General features: G+C 41.5%; 1 non-coding gene across 1 annotated transcript; it reads right to left on the bottom strand.

Moving 5' to 3' along the window:
• Nucleotides 1-2,298: 2,298 nt before the first annotated feature.
• Nucleotides 2,299-2,407, bottom strand: LOC112711325 (small nucleolar RNA R71). Its single transcript, XR_003157435.1, has one exon. It is a non-coding gene; the product is annotated as a small nucleolar RNA R71 (small nucleolar RNA).
• Nucleotides 2,408-13,632: the final 11,225 nt, after the last annotated feature.

Here is a 13,632-nt window from a genome sequence, read left to right as displayed (position 1 = left end):
TTATTTATCTTTATATTCAAAAACCATTATAACCATTTGAATCCGCCTGACTGAGATTTACAAGATCACCATAGCTTGCTTCATACCAACAATCTCCGTGTGATCGACCCTTACTCACGTAAGGTATTACTTGGGCGACCCAGTGCACTTGCTGGTTAGTTGTGCGAAGTTGTGACAAAGTGTGATTCACGTTTGAGAGCTCCAAGTCCATTGGTGCCATTGTTGATGATCACAATTTACGTGCACCAGGTTTTTGGCGCCGTTGCCGGGGATTGTTCGAGTTTGGACAACTGACGGTTCATCTTGTTGCTTAGATTAGGTAATTTTCTTTTCAAAAAGTTTTCAAAAATCTTTCAAAATTTTTTATTTTGTTTTCGTTTTTATAAAATGAAATTTTCAAAAAATCCAAAAAAAATTTGTGTTTCTTGTTTGAGTCTTGAGTCAATTTTTAAGTTTGGTGTCAATTGCATGTTTTAAAAACTTTTGCATTTTTCGAAAATTCATGCATGTGTTCTTCATGATCTTCAAGTTGTTCTTGACAAGTCTTCTTGTTTGATCTTTAAATTTTCTTGTTTTATGTTTTTTGTTATTTTTCATATGCATTTTTGCATTCATAGTGTCTAAGCATTGAAAATTCCTAAGTTTGGTGTCTTGCATGTTTTTCTTTTCTTGAAATTTTTTCAAAAATAAGTCTTGATGTTCATATTGATCTTGAAAGTGTTTGTGGTGTTCAACATTGACATTCATAGTGTTCTTGTATGCATCATGTGTTTTGATCTAAAATTTTCACGTTTTGGGTCATATTTGTGTTTTTCTCTCTCCTCATTAAAAATTCAAAAATTAAAAAAATATATATTTTCCTTGTTTTACTCATAATTTTGGAAATTTTTGGGTTGACTTAGTCAAAAAATTTTAAAATAAGTTGTTTCTTGCTAGTCAAGTCAAGATTTCAATTTTAAAAATCTTATCTTTTCAAAACTTTTTCAAAAATCAAATCTTTTTCATTTTTCTTTTATATTTTCGAAAATATTTTTTAATTGATTTTCAAAATCTTTTTTATCTTTATTTCAAAATTTCAAAAACTTTACTAACAACTAATGTGATTGATTCAAAAATTTGAAATTTGTTACTTTATTGTTAAGAAAGGTTCAATCTTTAAATTCTAAAATCATATCTTTTAGTTTCTTGTTAGTCAAGTAATCAAATTTAATTTTAAAAATCAAATCTTTTCTAAAATATATTTTTCAATCATATCATTTTAAAATATCTTTTTTTAAATCATATATTTTTCAAAATCAATTTCAAAATCTTTTCTAACTTCTTATCTTTTCAAAATTGATTTTCAAATCTTTTTCAACTAACTAATTGACTTTTTGTTTGTTTCTTATTTTTTTCAAAACCACCTAACTACTTTTCTCTCTCTAATTTTCGAAAATTCCTCACCCTTTTTCAAAATTCTTTTTAATTAACTAATTATTTCAAATTTTAATTTTAATTGTATTTCTTCTCTCAATTTACGAAAATCACTAACTATTTTTCAAAAAACAATTTTTGAAATTCTCTCCCTCTCATCTCTTTCTATTTATTTAGTTAATTACTAACACTTCTCTTCATCTAAAAATTCGAACTCTCTCTTCTCCTCTATGTTCAAATTTTTCTCATCCTTCCTCTATTCTCCTCTTTTTCTACTCACATAAAGGAATCTCTATACTGTGACATAGAGGATTCCTCTTCTTTCTTTGTTTTCTTCTCTTTCATATGAGCAAAAACAAAGAAAAAGACATTCTTGTTGAAGCTGATCCTGAACCTGAAAGGACCTTGAAGAGGAAGCTAAGAGCAGCTAAAGCACAGTACTCTGAAAAGGACCCAACTGAAATTTTCGAACAGGAAAAGGAGATGGCAGCCAAAAATAATAACAACAATAATGCAAGGAAGATGTTTGGTGACTTTACTGCACCAAATTCCAAATTACATGGAAGAAGCATCTCAATCCCTGCCATTGGAGAAAACAATTTTGAGCTGAAGCCTCAATTAGTTTCTCTAATGCAACAGAATTGCAAGTTTCATAGACTTCCATCAAAAGATCCTTTTTAGTTCTTAACTGAATTCTTGCAGGTCTGTGATACTGTTAAGACCAATGGGGTTGATCCCAAGGTATACAGGCTTATGCTTTTCCCTTTTGTTGTAAGAGACAGAGCTAGAGTATGCTTGGACTCTCAACCTAAAGATAGCCTGAACTCTTGGGATAAGCTGGTCACGGCCTTCTTGGACAAGTTCTTTCATCCTCAAAAGCTGAGTAAGATTAGAGTGGATGTTTAAACCTTTAAGCAAAAAGATGGTGAATCCCTCTATGAAGCTTGGGAAAGATACAAGCAGTTCACCAAAAAGTGTCCTTCTGACATACTTTCAGAATGGACCATCCTGGATATATTCTATGATGGTCTGTCTGAACTGTCTAAGATGTCATTGGACCATTCTGCAGGTGGATCTATTCACCTGAAGAAAACGCCTGCAGAAGCTCAGGAACTCTTTGACATGGTTGCTAATAACCAATTCATGTACACCTCTGAGAGGAATTCTGTGAGTAATGGGACACCTCAGAAGAGGGGAGTTCTTGAAATTGATACTCTGAATGCCATATTGGCTCAGAACAAAATGTTGACTCAGCAAGTCAACATGATTTCTCAATGGATGGCAAAATGCATCCAACAGTACTAAGGAGGCATCTTCTGAAGAAGAAGCTTATGATCCTGAGAACCCTGCAATGGCAGAGGTGAATTACATGGGTGAACCCTATCGGAACACCTATAATTCTTCATGGAGAAATCATCCAAATTTCTCATGGAAGGATCAACAAAAGCCTCAACAAGGCTTTAATAATGGTGGAAGAAACAGGCTTAGCAATAGCAAGCCTTTTCCATCATCTTCTCAGCAATAGATAGAGAATTCTGAGTAGAGCCCCTCTAGCTTAGCAAACATAGTCTCTGATCTATCTAAGGCCACTTTAAGTTTCATGAGTGAAACAAGGTCCTCCATTAGAAAATTGGAGGCACAAGTGGGCCAGCTGAGTAAGAAAATCACTAAAACCCCTCCTAGTACTCTCCTAAGCAATACAGAAGAGAATCCAAAAAGAGAGTGCAAGGCCATTGACATAATCACAATGGCCGAATCCAAAGAGGAGGAGAAGAACGTGAATCCCACTGAGGAAGACCTCCTGGGATGTCCTCTGAACAAAAAGGAGTTCCAAACTGAGGAACCTAAGGAATCTGAGGCTCACCTAGAGACCATAGAGATTCCATTGAACCTCCTTTTACCATTCATGAGCTTTGAGAACTATTCTTTCTCTGAAGAGGATGAAGATGTAACTGAAGAGAAAGTTGCTCAATATCTAGGAGCCATCATGAAGCTGAATGCCAAGTTGTTTGGTAATGAGACTTGGGAAGGTGAACCTCCCTTTCTTATTAGTGAACTAGATACATGGGTTCAGCAAACTCTACCTCAAAAGAAACAAGATCCTGGTAAATTCTCGATATCTTGTACCATAGGCACCATGACCTTTAAGAAGGCTCTGTGTGACTTGGGGTCAGGTATAAATCTTATGCCACTCTCTGTAATGGAGAAGCTGGGGATCTTTGAGGTACAAGCTGCAAGAATCTCATTAAAGATGGCAGACAAGTCAATAAAACAAGCTTATGGATTGGTAGAGGATGTGTTGGTAAAGGTTAAAGGCCTTTACATCCTTGCTGATTTCATAATCTTAGACAGTGGGAAGGATGAGAATGAATCCATTATTCTTGGAAGACCCTTCCTAGCCACAGCAGGAGCTGTGATTGATGTTGACAGAGGAGAGTTAGTCCTTCAATTGAATGGGGACTACCTTGTGTTTAAAGCTCAAGGTTATCCTTCTATAAACATGGAAAAGAGGAACGATAAGCTTCTCTCAATACAGAGTCAAACAAAGCCCCCACAATCAAACTCTAAGTTTGGTGGTTGGAGGTCACAACTAAACTCTAAGTTTGGTGTTGAACCCCCACATTCAAACTCTAAGTTTAGTGTTGGGAGGTCCCAACAATGCTCTGATGATCTGTGAAGCTCCATGAGAGCTCACTGCCAAGCTATTGACTTTAAAGAAGCGCTTTTTGGGAGGCAACCCAATTTTTATTTATCTATATTTCTGTTCCGAGGGTTACCTGAAACTGTAGGTCGATCTCGGTCGAGATCTTCTGTGTTGGTCGGAATCGACGTGTCCGACAGGTGTATTGCGGCCGGAGTTGGTATGTCCGACTTGCGGGACTGAAAGTGCTGCTGATCCTTCGTCCCCGGTGGGTGGGGGAACCTGCAAGGGACTCTGATGCTTAAGTTAGCAAGGGTATTAAGCAGGTATTAAGTAGAATCAGAGTATGAGTTATACCTGGGTGCTCCAGTGTATTTATAATGGTGAGATATGGCCTTCTGTGGATAAGATAAGTTAGTTATCTTATCTTATCTTTATCTTATCTTTAAGTGAGGTCATCTTATCTTCAAGGGAATCGCCCTTCTCTCTATAGGCTTGGGCCGCCTTAGGTTTTGGGGCGTGTTCCTCTATTTGGGCCCTTCTTTGGGCTTTCCTGGGGACTTGACCGAGCTCTTTGGGAAGAGTTCGGGTTGTCCTGACCTGAAGAGGTCGGTCACTTTGTCTGTCGAACATCCCGGGTCAGACACCTCGGCCCAGGGTATGAACAGTGCCCCTGCTTGAGCTCGGTCTTCTTTTTGAGGGCGAGTCCTTGACTTCGATCCTTTTTTTTTGGTGAAGCCGAACTCAAGCATTTTGTCGATTCCTTTGTAGCAGCTTTTGAATGTAGAACGTTTCCTCTAAAAAGCGCGCACTTTTATATCGGCGCTTTGGGAACGTGCGAGGGTTTAATGCTTTCCTTAATTTTAGCATTAATTGCCCCGTTTCCCTTTTGGCTCTTTATTTTGATTTTGAAAGCCCAGAAACGGTTTCTCTTCTTTCGCCTTTTTCATAACTTCTTTTCTCCGCTCTCTCCACTCTTCTGTTTTCGCCTGGAGTTTCACGTTTCTCCCTGCGACACTACTCTTTGTTCACGTTCTTTCCTTTGTTTGTGAGGAGGCATTCCCAGATTCCGTCTTCCATCTTCAATTTTCTTTTGAAGCTTGCTGCTTTTTCCAGGTTGGTACTAACTTTCTTGTTTCTTTTGCGGCTTCACTTTTGGTTTTTTGGTAAAGCTTTGATTTTGCATGTTTGAAAGTTTGAACCTTTTCGTGATCTTGCATTTGTTTGTCGCTGTAAGTGTATTTTCCTTAGCTTACTTGCGTTCTTTTAGCATTTCCATCGAGGCTTTTTAGGGTTTTGTTGTTGCTTCTGATAGAGAATCTGCATCTGTTCCTTGCTTTGCTTGGTTGCTTTTTGTTTCTGATTTTGAGAAAGTTTGTTCCTTTAATGATTTCTACTTGGCACATTTTGACGTCTGGGAATACTTTTTGCTTGGTAAACTGTGATGACTTATGCTTCTGAAAATGCTTGCTTGTTTGAAGTTTTTTTCTTGTTTGAGAAATGCTGGGGTAGGAGCTGTAGATTTTCCTAGAAACCTTACTTGATTATTGCCTCCAAAGGATGCCCCAAGGCTTTTGGTTTGAGTCTTGGGGTTTTCCTTTTCTGTTTGTTTCGCCTGTATCGTATTGAGTTGTTTTCTCCCTTGTCCGAGATGTTTTTAGTAACCCCATCTTCTTTTCTTACTTGTAGGATTAGTTGGCCTCATGTCTTCTCGCAATAACATTGTAGAGATGTCTTCCAGAGTTCCCGAGGGGATGTCCGATTGGCTGGACTCCCTTGTTTTGTTGTGTGTTTCTGTTGTGGATGCTGAGTTTTGCACAGAGCTGAGGAAGCGCCATAGGATTTGTGGTATCAATGCCCGTGAAGAGGATTACGAGCTTATTGCTCCTGATTCTGATGAGAGGGTTTGTTTTCCGACTTCCATTGAGAGAGAGCGTCCCTTCTTCTATGCCTATGAATACTTCTTCAGCCAGTTGAACGTTTCCTTTCCTTTTACTGCTTTTGAGACCGACCTGTTGTGGTCGTGTAATATTGCTCCATCCCAGCTTCACCCCAATTCCTGGGGTTTTATTAAAATTTTTCAACTTCTTTGCCGTGAATTAGATGTAACACCTTCCCAGACTCTTTTCTTTTATTTGTTTGTTTCCGCCAAGCTTAGCGGTTCTTCAAAAAAAAAAAATCTTCTTGGGTTTCCTTCAGGTCCGCCCAGGGCCACAAAGTTTTTGCTATGTATGATGAGTCCTTCAAGGACTTCAAGAATTACTTCTTTAAGGTTCGTGCTGTCGAGGGGGCCCGCCACTTTTTTCTTGATGAAAATGATGAACCTTCTTTCCCTTTGGAGTGGCAGAGGGATGTGAGAGTGTCTCGCTATACCTGGGAGATGCTTGATGATGTTGAGCGTGCTTTTGTTGTTGTTCTTGAGGATCTGTGGGGGAAACCACCCCATCTTGATACCAAAAGGTTTTTGAATGACCCGTCCTTGGTTCGGACTATTTTGGGTATTTGTCTGACTTGTCTTTTATATTTGCTTCTTAATTTTTTCCTCCTCTTGTTTGTGACCGTAACGATTTGCTGTGGCTAATTCTGTATTTGTAGAGATATCAAAGAACAATGACTCCATGAAGGCCTTCAAAAGGGCAAAGAAGGCAACTGCTGCTCTGAACATCTCGGCCAAGGTGGCCGGTGAGGGATCTTCACAGGTCCCAGTGAAGCCTCCTGTGCTGAGTTCCCTTGGGCCGAGGAAAGTAATTCCTACTCCTCGGTTTCATCAGGTTGATCCTCCTCAGACTTCTGCCGTTGCTTCTGATGTCCCTCCCTTAAAAAAGCAAAATACATCTGAGCCCTTCAACCTAGATGCCTCGGACTTTGATGCTATCGAGTTTGTTGACCATCAAATTGCCCCCTATGGTGGACTTTCCATGGACGACGTGTCTCTTCTTCAGCATCTGGATTTTATCACTAAAATTAGTGTGAAGATGGCTCATATGGGTGCGGCTATTTTCCGAACAGTTCAGGGGATTCCGATTCATGCCACAAAATCCTTCATGGAGGAGGCCAAGTCAGAATTTGATCGAATCAAGGGTCTGAAGGAGGAGTTGGAGGTGAAGTTGGCGAAGGAGGAGAAGGAGCTGGAAAGTGAGAAGGCCAGCTCTATTGCCCTGGCTGCTTCTTTGAAGTTGGCTGAGGACATGGCCCTGAAGCATAAGGATAGCTATGTCTCAGCTTATAGGGATTTAATGCGCCTCCGGGATGAGTTGGAAACTGCTCGGGCTAATTATGGCGAGCTTCAGGGTCACCTTGTGGGCAGCGTAACTGCTGCCTCCGAGAACTTAATGGAGCAGTTCCGAATTGTTGCCCCTGATGCCGACTTGACTCTTGTCAGCCTAGACAATGTTGTGAGGGATGGTAAAATTGTCCCTGATGACCAGGATGATGATGATGCTGACCCTCCCCCAGTGCCTTCTCTTAAGGTGTCGACCTCCTCGGTTCCTCCCGTTACGTCTGATCCGGATTTCCAGATTCTGAACCGGGATGATGGAACCGTAGATGCTGTGCCCCTTCAGACTTGCCCTCCTTCTCCCCGTACTGATGCTGCCGGGAAGGCTCCTGATCTTAGCTGATCTTTTTTCTGAATATTTGTAAATAGCCCGATTTGTGGGCTTTTGAACTTGTTTTTGTGAATGATGTTGACTGTTTGATACTCTAGTTGCTATTTTTAGCAACTTTATTTTAAAAAATGGTTTCTCTGAGGTTGATTTCGGTGGCCTCTTTGAAGCTTTATCATACTATGCTTTCATTGTGCTTTAACAGGGTGTCTGTTGGAATATTGCTGCTTGGCTTCTTTAGATTGCTTTCGTACTTTTGTTTGTAGCTTGGATCCTTTTGAGGTCGTGACTTGTGGGGGGTCCAACTTGTTTTTCGGTTTCCTCGCTTTGTTTTGTATTTTTAGCGCCTTTATAACCGATTTCTTTATGTTGGTCCCCTTTTGAGTTATTTTTGTAATCCTCTTTTCTGGGCCTTTTCCAGGTCTCTTTAAGGGATTACTTTTATAACTTATCTTTGTAGGAGACCGACTTCGTTAGGTCGATCTTTTCCTAGTTGTTTTCGTAATCCTCTTTCTTGGACCTTTGTTAGGTCTCTTTCAGGGATTACTTTTACAACTTGTTTTGTAGGAAACCGACTTTGTTAGGTCGATCTCTTCTAAGTTGTTTTTGTAATCCTCTTTCTTGGACCTTTGTTAGGTCTCTTTCAGGGATTACTTTTACAACTTGTTTTGTAGGAAACCGACTTCGTTAGGTCGATCTCTTCTAAGTTGTTTTTGTAATCCTCTTTCTTGGACCTTTGTTAGGTCTCTTTCAGGGATTATTTTTACAACTTGTTTTGTAGGAAACCGACTTCGTTAGGTCGATCTCTTCTAAGTTGTTTTCGTAATCCTCTTTCTTGGACCTTTGTTAGGTCTCTTTCAGGGATTACTTTTACAACTTGTTTTGTAGGAAACCGACTTCGTTAGGTCGATCTCTTCTAAGTTATTTTTCGTAATCCTCTTTCTTGGACCTTTGTTAGGTCTCTTTCAGGGATTACTTTTACAACTTGTTTTGTAGGAAACCGAATTCGTTAGGTCGGTCTCTTCTAAGTTATAGCAATTCCTCTTTAATAGGGTTGGCCAGACCTCTTTCCAGGGATTTGCTGATAACTTGAACTGGCTTGGTCCGACTTTTTAATGTTCGGCCAGTCTTTTTTAAGTTATTATATAACAATCCATAAGACCTCGTCAGGTTCTTTTTTGGGATCACTTTCGTTAACTTCTTGCATTATTCTGTGTTCATCTTTTGCCGATTTGTAGATTGTGGTTTCTGTCCTGGTTTAATCGACCTTTAGGTGAATCACGTTTTCACCTTTGTCGGTCAATTATTCCTATCAAGATCGTATAGTGAATCTGTTCTTCACTTCTTGTTCGATCTGTTGCTTTATAATCGGACGATGAATGATTCAGATTAATGCGTCTTGAGCACTTTGTAGAATATCTGAAATGTATTTTTATTTAAAGAAAGTGCAAATATATACAGGTGGGAGTTTTTCATACCCTTAAGTCGGATTAAATCTCAATCTTGACGCCTCATTAAAAAACCTTTTCAGGAAAAAGAGTGCGTCTTGTGATGAGTCCTTTATCTAACTATAGTACCTTCTTAGGTTACAGGCGTGCCATGATCTGGGGAGTTCTCGTCCCTCGAGTTCGGACAGTCTGTAGTAGCCCTTCCCAAGTACTTCTGTGACTCGGTAGGGTCCTTTCCAATTAGCTGCCAGCTTTCCTTCTCCAGGTCGAGTTGTTCCAATATCATTTCGGATTAAGATGAGATCGTTCTCCGTGAAATCTCTTGGCACTGCCCTCTGATTATACATGGAAGCCATTCGCCGCTTTAGTGCTTCTTTTCTGATCCGAGCTCTTTCTTGGATTTCTGGAAGTAGGTCGAGCTCTTCTCTTTGGAGTTGAGAATTGGTTTGTTCATTGTAGTGGACTACTCGGGGAGATCCTTCCTTGACCTCTATTGGAATCATTGCCTCCACTCCGTATGCTAGTTGGAATGGTGATTCGTTCGTGGTAGAATGGGGGGTCGTTCGATATACCCATAGGACTTGTGGAAGTTCCTCGGCCCAAGCCCCCTTTGCTTCTTGCAGTCTCCACTTCAACCCGGCCAATATGACTTTGTTGGCCGCTTCGGCTTGTCCATTGGCTTGGGGATGTTTGACGGAGGTGAACTGGTATTTTATATTCAAGTCGGCCACTAACTTTCTAAAGCCTGCATCTGTAAATTGGGTGCCATTGTCTGTGGTGATGGAGTATGGGACCCCAAACCTTGTGACGATGTTCCTATATAGGAATTTCCGGCTTCTTTGAGCAGTGGCATTGGCTAGGGGTTTTGCCTCGATCCATTTCGTGAAATAGTCTACTCCTACTATGAGGAATTTTACTTGTCCCGATCCCTGTGGGAAGGGTCCGAGAAGATCGAGTCCCTATTTTGCAAATGGCCAGGGTGAGGTCACGTTAATGAGTTTTTCTGGTGGGGCGATGTGAAAGTTGGCATGCATCTGACATGGTGGACATGTCTTTACAAATTCTGTAGCTTCCTTTCGTAGAGTTGGCCAATAGATTCCTGCCCGGAGTACCTTTTTGGTGAGAGGTTGTGCTCCGAGATGATTGCCACAAATGCCACTGTGTACTTCTTCCAAGACTTCCTTTGTATTGGATGTCGGGACGCATTTTAACAATGGTGTTGAGATCCCTCTTTTGTATAAGATGTTGTTTATGATAGTGTAGTACTGTGCCTCCCTTTTTAACCTCTTTGCCTCCTTTTCGTCTCTGGAAAGTGCTTCTGTTTTGAGGTAGTTAATTATGGGGGTCATCCATCCTTGATCCCGACCTGTTATGGCTAGGATTTTTTCTTCTTCCGATATTGATGGGTTCTGCAGTATTTTCTGGATGAGGCTTCTATTGTTGCCCGCTGGTTTGGTGTTGGCTAGCTTTAAAAGCGCGTCAGCTCGGGCATTTTGCTCGCGGGGTATGTGGCAGATCCTATATTCTCCAAGTTGTCCGAGCTGTTCTTTGGTTTTATCCAAATATCTTTTCTTGGTAGGATCTTTGGCTTGGTAGCTTCCCGTTATTTGCGAGGTAACGACTTGTGAGTCACTGTAGATGTTGAGTTTCTGAGCTCCAACTTCCCTAGCCAGCTTCAAACCAGCTAATAATGCTTCATATTCTGCATGGTTGCTTGAGGCCGGGAATCTGAATTTCAGTGAAAGCTCAAGTTGGGTTCCTTGGTTGCTTTCGATTATCACACCTGCACCGCTTCCGGCTTTATTTGAGGAACCGTCCACGTATATGTTCCACTCTATGGGAATTTCTGTGGTGTCTGTGAATTCTGCAATGAAGTCGGCTAGGTATTGTGATTTGATGGCTGCCCGCGCCTCGTATTGGAGGTCGAACACGGACAACTCGATTGCCCACTGCAGGATTCTTCCTGCTAGATCTATTTTCTATCGTATCCCTTTTATGGGCTGGTTGGTCCGAACTTTGATGGTGTGCGCTTGGAAGTACGGGCGAAGTCGTCGGGATGTGTGTATCAAAGCGTAGGCGAACTTTTCTATTTTCTGGTAGTTCAGCTATGACCCCTGTAGTGCTATACTAATGAAGTAGACGGGTTGTTGTCCCCCTTCATCTTCTCTAATTAGTGCTGAGGCTATTGCTCGACTTCCTACGGCGAGGTATAGTATGAGTGGTTCTCCCTCTCGTGGTCGAGATAGGATGGGGGGCTGTCCCAGGAATTCTTTAAAGTCTCGGAAGGCTTGTTCACATTCTGTTGTCCACTCGAAGTTTTTTTTTCCCTTCCTTAATGTAGCGTAGAAGGGGAGGGATCTTATTGCTGACCCTGCTAAGAATCTGGACAAGGCCGCCAGTCTCCCATTGAGTTGTTGGACTTCTTTGACGCAGGTCGGGCTTTTCATGTTGAGTATGGCCTGGCATTTATCTGGATTTGCCTCGATTCCTCTTTGTGTGAGCATGAAGCCCAGGAATTTTCTTGCCTCTACTACGAAGGTGCATTTAGCCAGGTTGAGTCGCATGTCGTGCTTCCGTATGGTGTTGAACACTTGAACCAAGTCGGTTAGTAATGTTTTTTCACTTTGTGTCTTTATCAACATGTCGTCCACATAGACCTCCATGATTTTTCTGATGTGGTCTGAAAAGACTTTATTCATTAGCCTTTGATAAGTGGCTCCCGCATTCTTAAGGCCGAAAGACATTACGATATAGCAATAATTTCCTTTTGGTGTGAGAAACGAGGTCTTTTCTTGATCCGGTGGATACATTAGAATCTGGTTGTAGCTTGAGTATGCGTCCATGAACGAGAGATACTTATATCCTGACGAGGCATCGACTAGAACATCGATGCTTGGGAGTGGAAAAGGGTCTTTTGGGCAGGCTTTGTTGAGGTCGGTGTACTCGGTGCACATTCGCCACTTCCCATTTGACTTTTTCAACAAGACGACGTTTGCTAGCCATAGTGGATATTTAACTTCTCTTATGAATCCTGCCTCTAGTAGCGCTTGTACTTGTTCTTCCACAGCCTGAGACCGTTCTGGCCTGAGTTTTCTTCGTCTTTGTTGTACCGGCCGGGATCCCAGGTAGACTGCCAGCTTGTGGCTCATTAGTTTGGGATCTATGCCTGGCATGTCGGCAGCTTTCCATGCAAAGAGATCAACATTATCTCGTAGAAAATGTATTAGCGATTCTTTTGCGTCTCCTTTCAGGATCGTGCCAATATTAGTTGTTTTGTCCGAGGTATCTCCGATCTGGACTCTTTCTATTTCTCCTTCGGGTCGTGGGCGGAGTTCTTCTCGTCTCTGATCTCCGCCGAGTTCGATTGTGTGGAACTCTCTTCCTTCGCCTCAGAGATTTAGACTTTCGTTATAACAGCGACGCGCCATCTTTTGATCTGCTTTTATTGTGGCTATCCCTTCTGTAGTTGGGAATTTCATACATAGATGTGGAGTTGAAACTATTGCTTCGAGTTGATTTAATGTTGTCTGACCTATTAAGATGTTGTAGGCTGAGCTTACGTCGACCACGATATAATCTATCTTAAGTGTTCTGGATTGGTTCCCCTTTCCGAAGGTTGTATCTAACGATGCGTATCCCAGTGGCTGTACTGAGGTATCCCCAAGTCCGAACAGGCTGTTCGGGTATGCTCTTAGCTCTTTTTCTTCTAAGCCGAGCTTATCGAAGGTAGTTTTGAATAAGATGTCGGTGGAGCTTCCTTGGTCAATTAATGTACGGTGGAGATTGGCATTTGCCAATATGATTGTGATGACCATGGGGTCGTCGTGTCCTGAGATGATTTCAGATGCATCTTCTTTGGTAAACGTGATTGCTGGGATGTTTGGCACCTCTTTCTTGCCTTCGACATGATACACTTCTTTGAGGTGTCGCTTGCGGGATGATTTGGAGATTCCTCCTCCAGCAAATCCACCGTGTATCACGTGGATATGCCTTTCCGGTGTGCGGGGTGATCGTTCAGATCGTCCGACATCTTCATCCCTTCTTCTTTTTCTTGGTTCTTCGTCCCGATTGGCCAGGAACCGATCTAGTTTTCCTTCCCTTACTAATTTCTCTATGACGTTTTTCAAGTCAAAGCATTCGTTGGTGGAATGTCCTCGGACTCGGTGATACTTACAGTATTCGTTCCGATTTCCTCCTCCCCTTTTTCCTTTGAGTGGCCGAGCTGGGGGTATTTTTTCCGTATGATAGACCTCTTTGTAAACATCTACCAAGGATACCCTAAGAGGGGTGTAGTTATGATATTTTTTGATTTTCTCCCCGGAGCGATCTTCCTTCTTCTTGGATTCTTTATCTTTATCTCGGTAGGCGGAACCGAACCTCGAGGCTTCCCCAAGTCGAGAATTCTCCTCCATGTTAATGTACTTCTGTGCCTGTTCTTGTACTTCGTCTAGGGATGCTGGGGACTTCTTTGATATAGATTGGCTAAATGGTCCTTCTCATAGGCCGTTTATGAGGCCCATGATGG

The sequence above is a fragment of the Arachis hypogaea genome, chromosome 1, assembly GCF_003086295.3.
Source record: "Arachis hypogaea cultivar Tifrunner chromosome 1, arahy.Tifrunner.gnm2.J5K5, whole genome shotgun sequence".
NCBI lineage: Eukaryota > Viridiplantae > Streptophyta > Magnoliopsida > Fabales > Fabaceae > Arachis > Arachis hypogaea.
The sequence above is the reverse complement of the archived record's forward strand: the minus strand, read 5'-3'. Positions and strand labels throughout refer to the sequence as shown.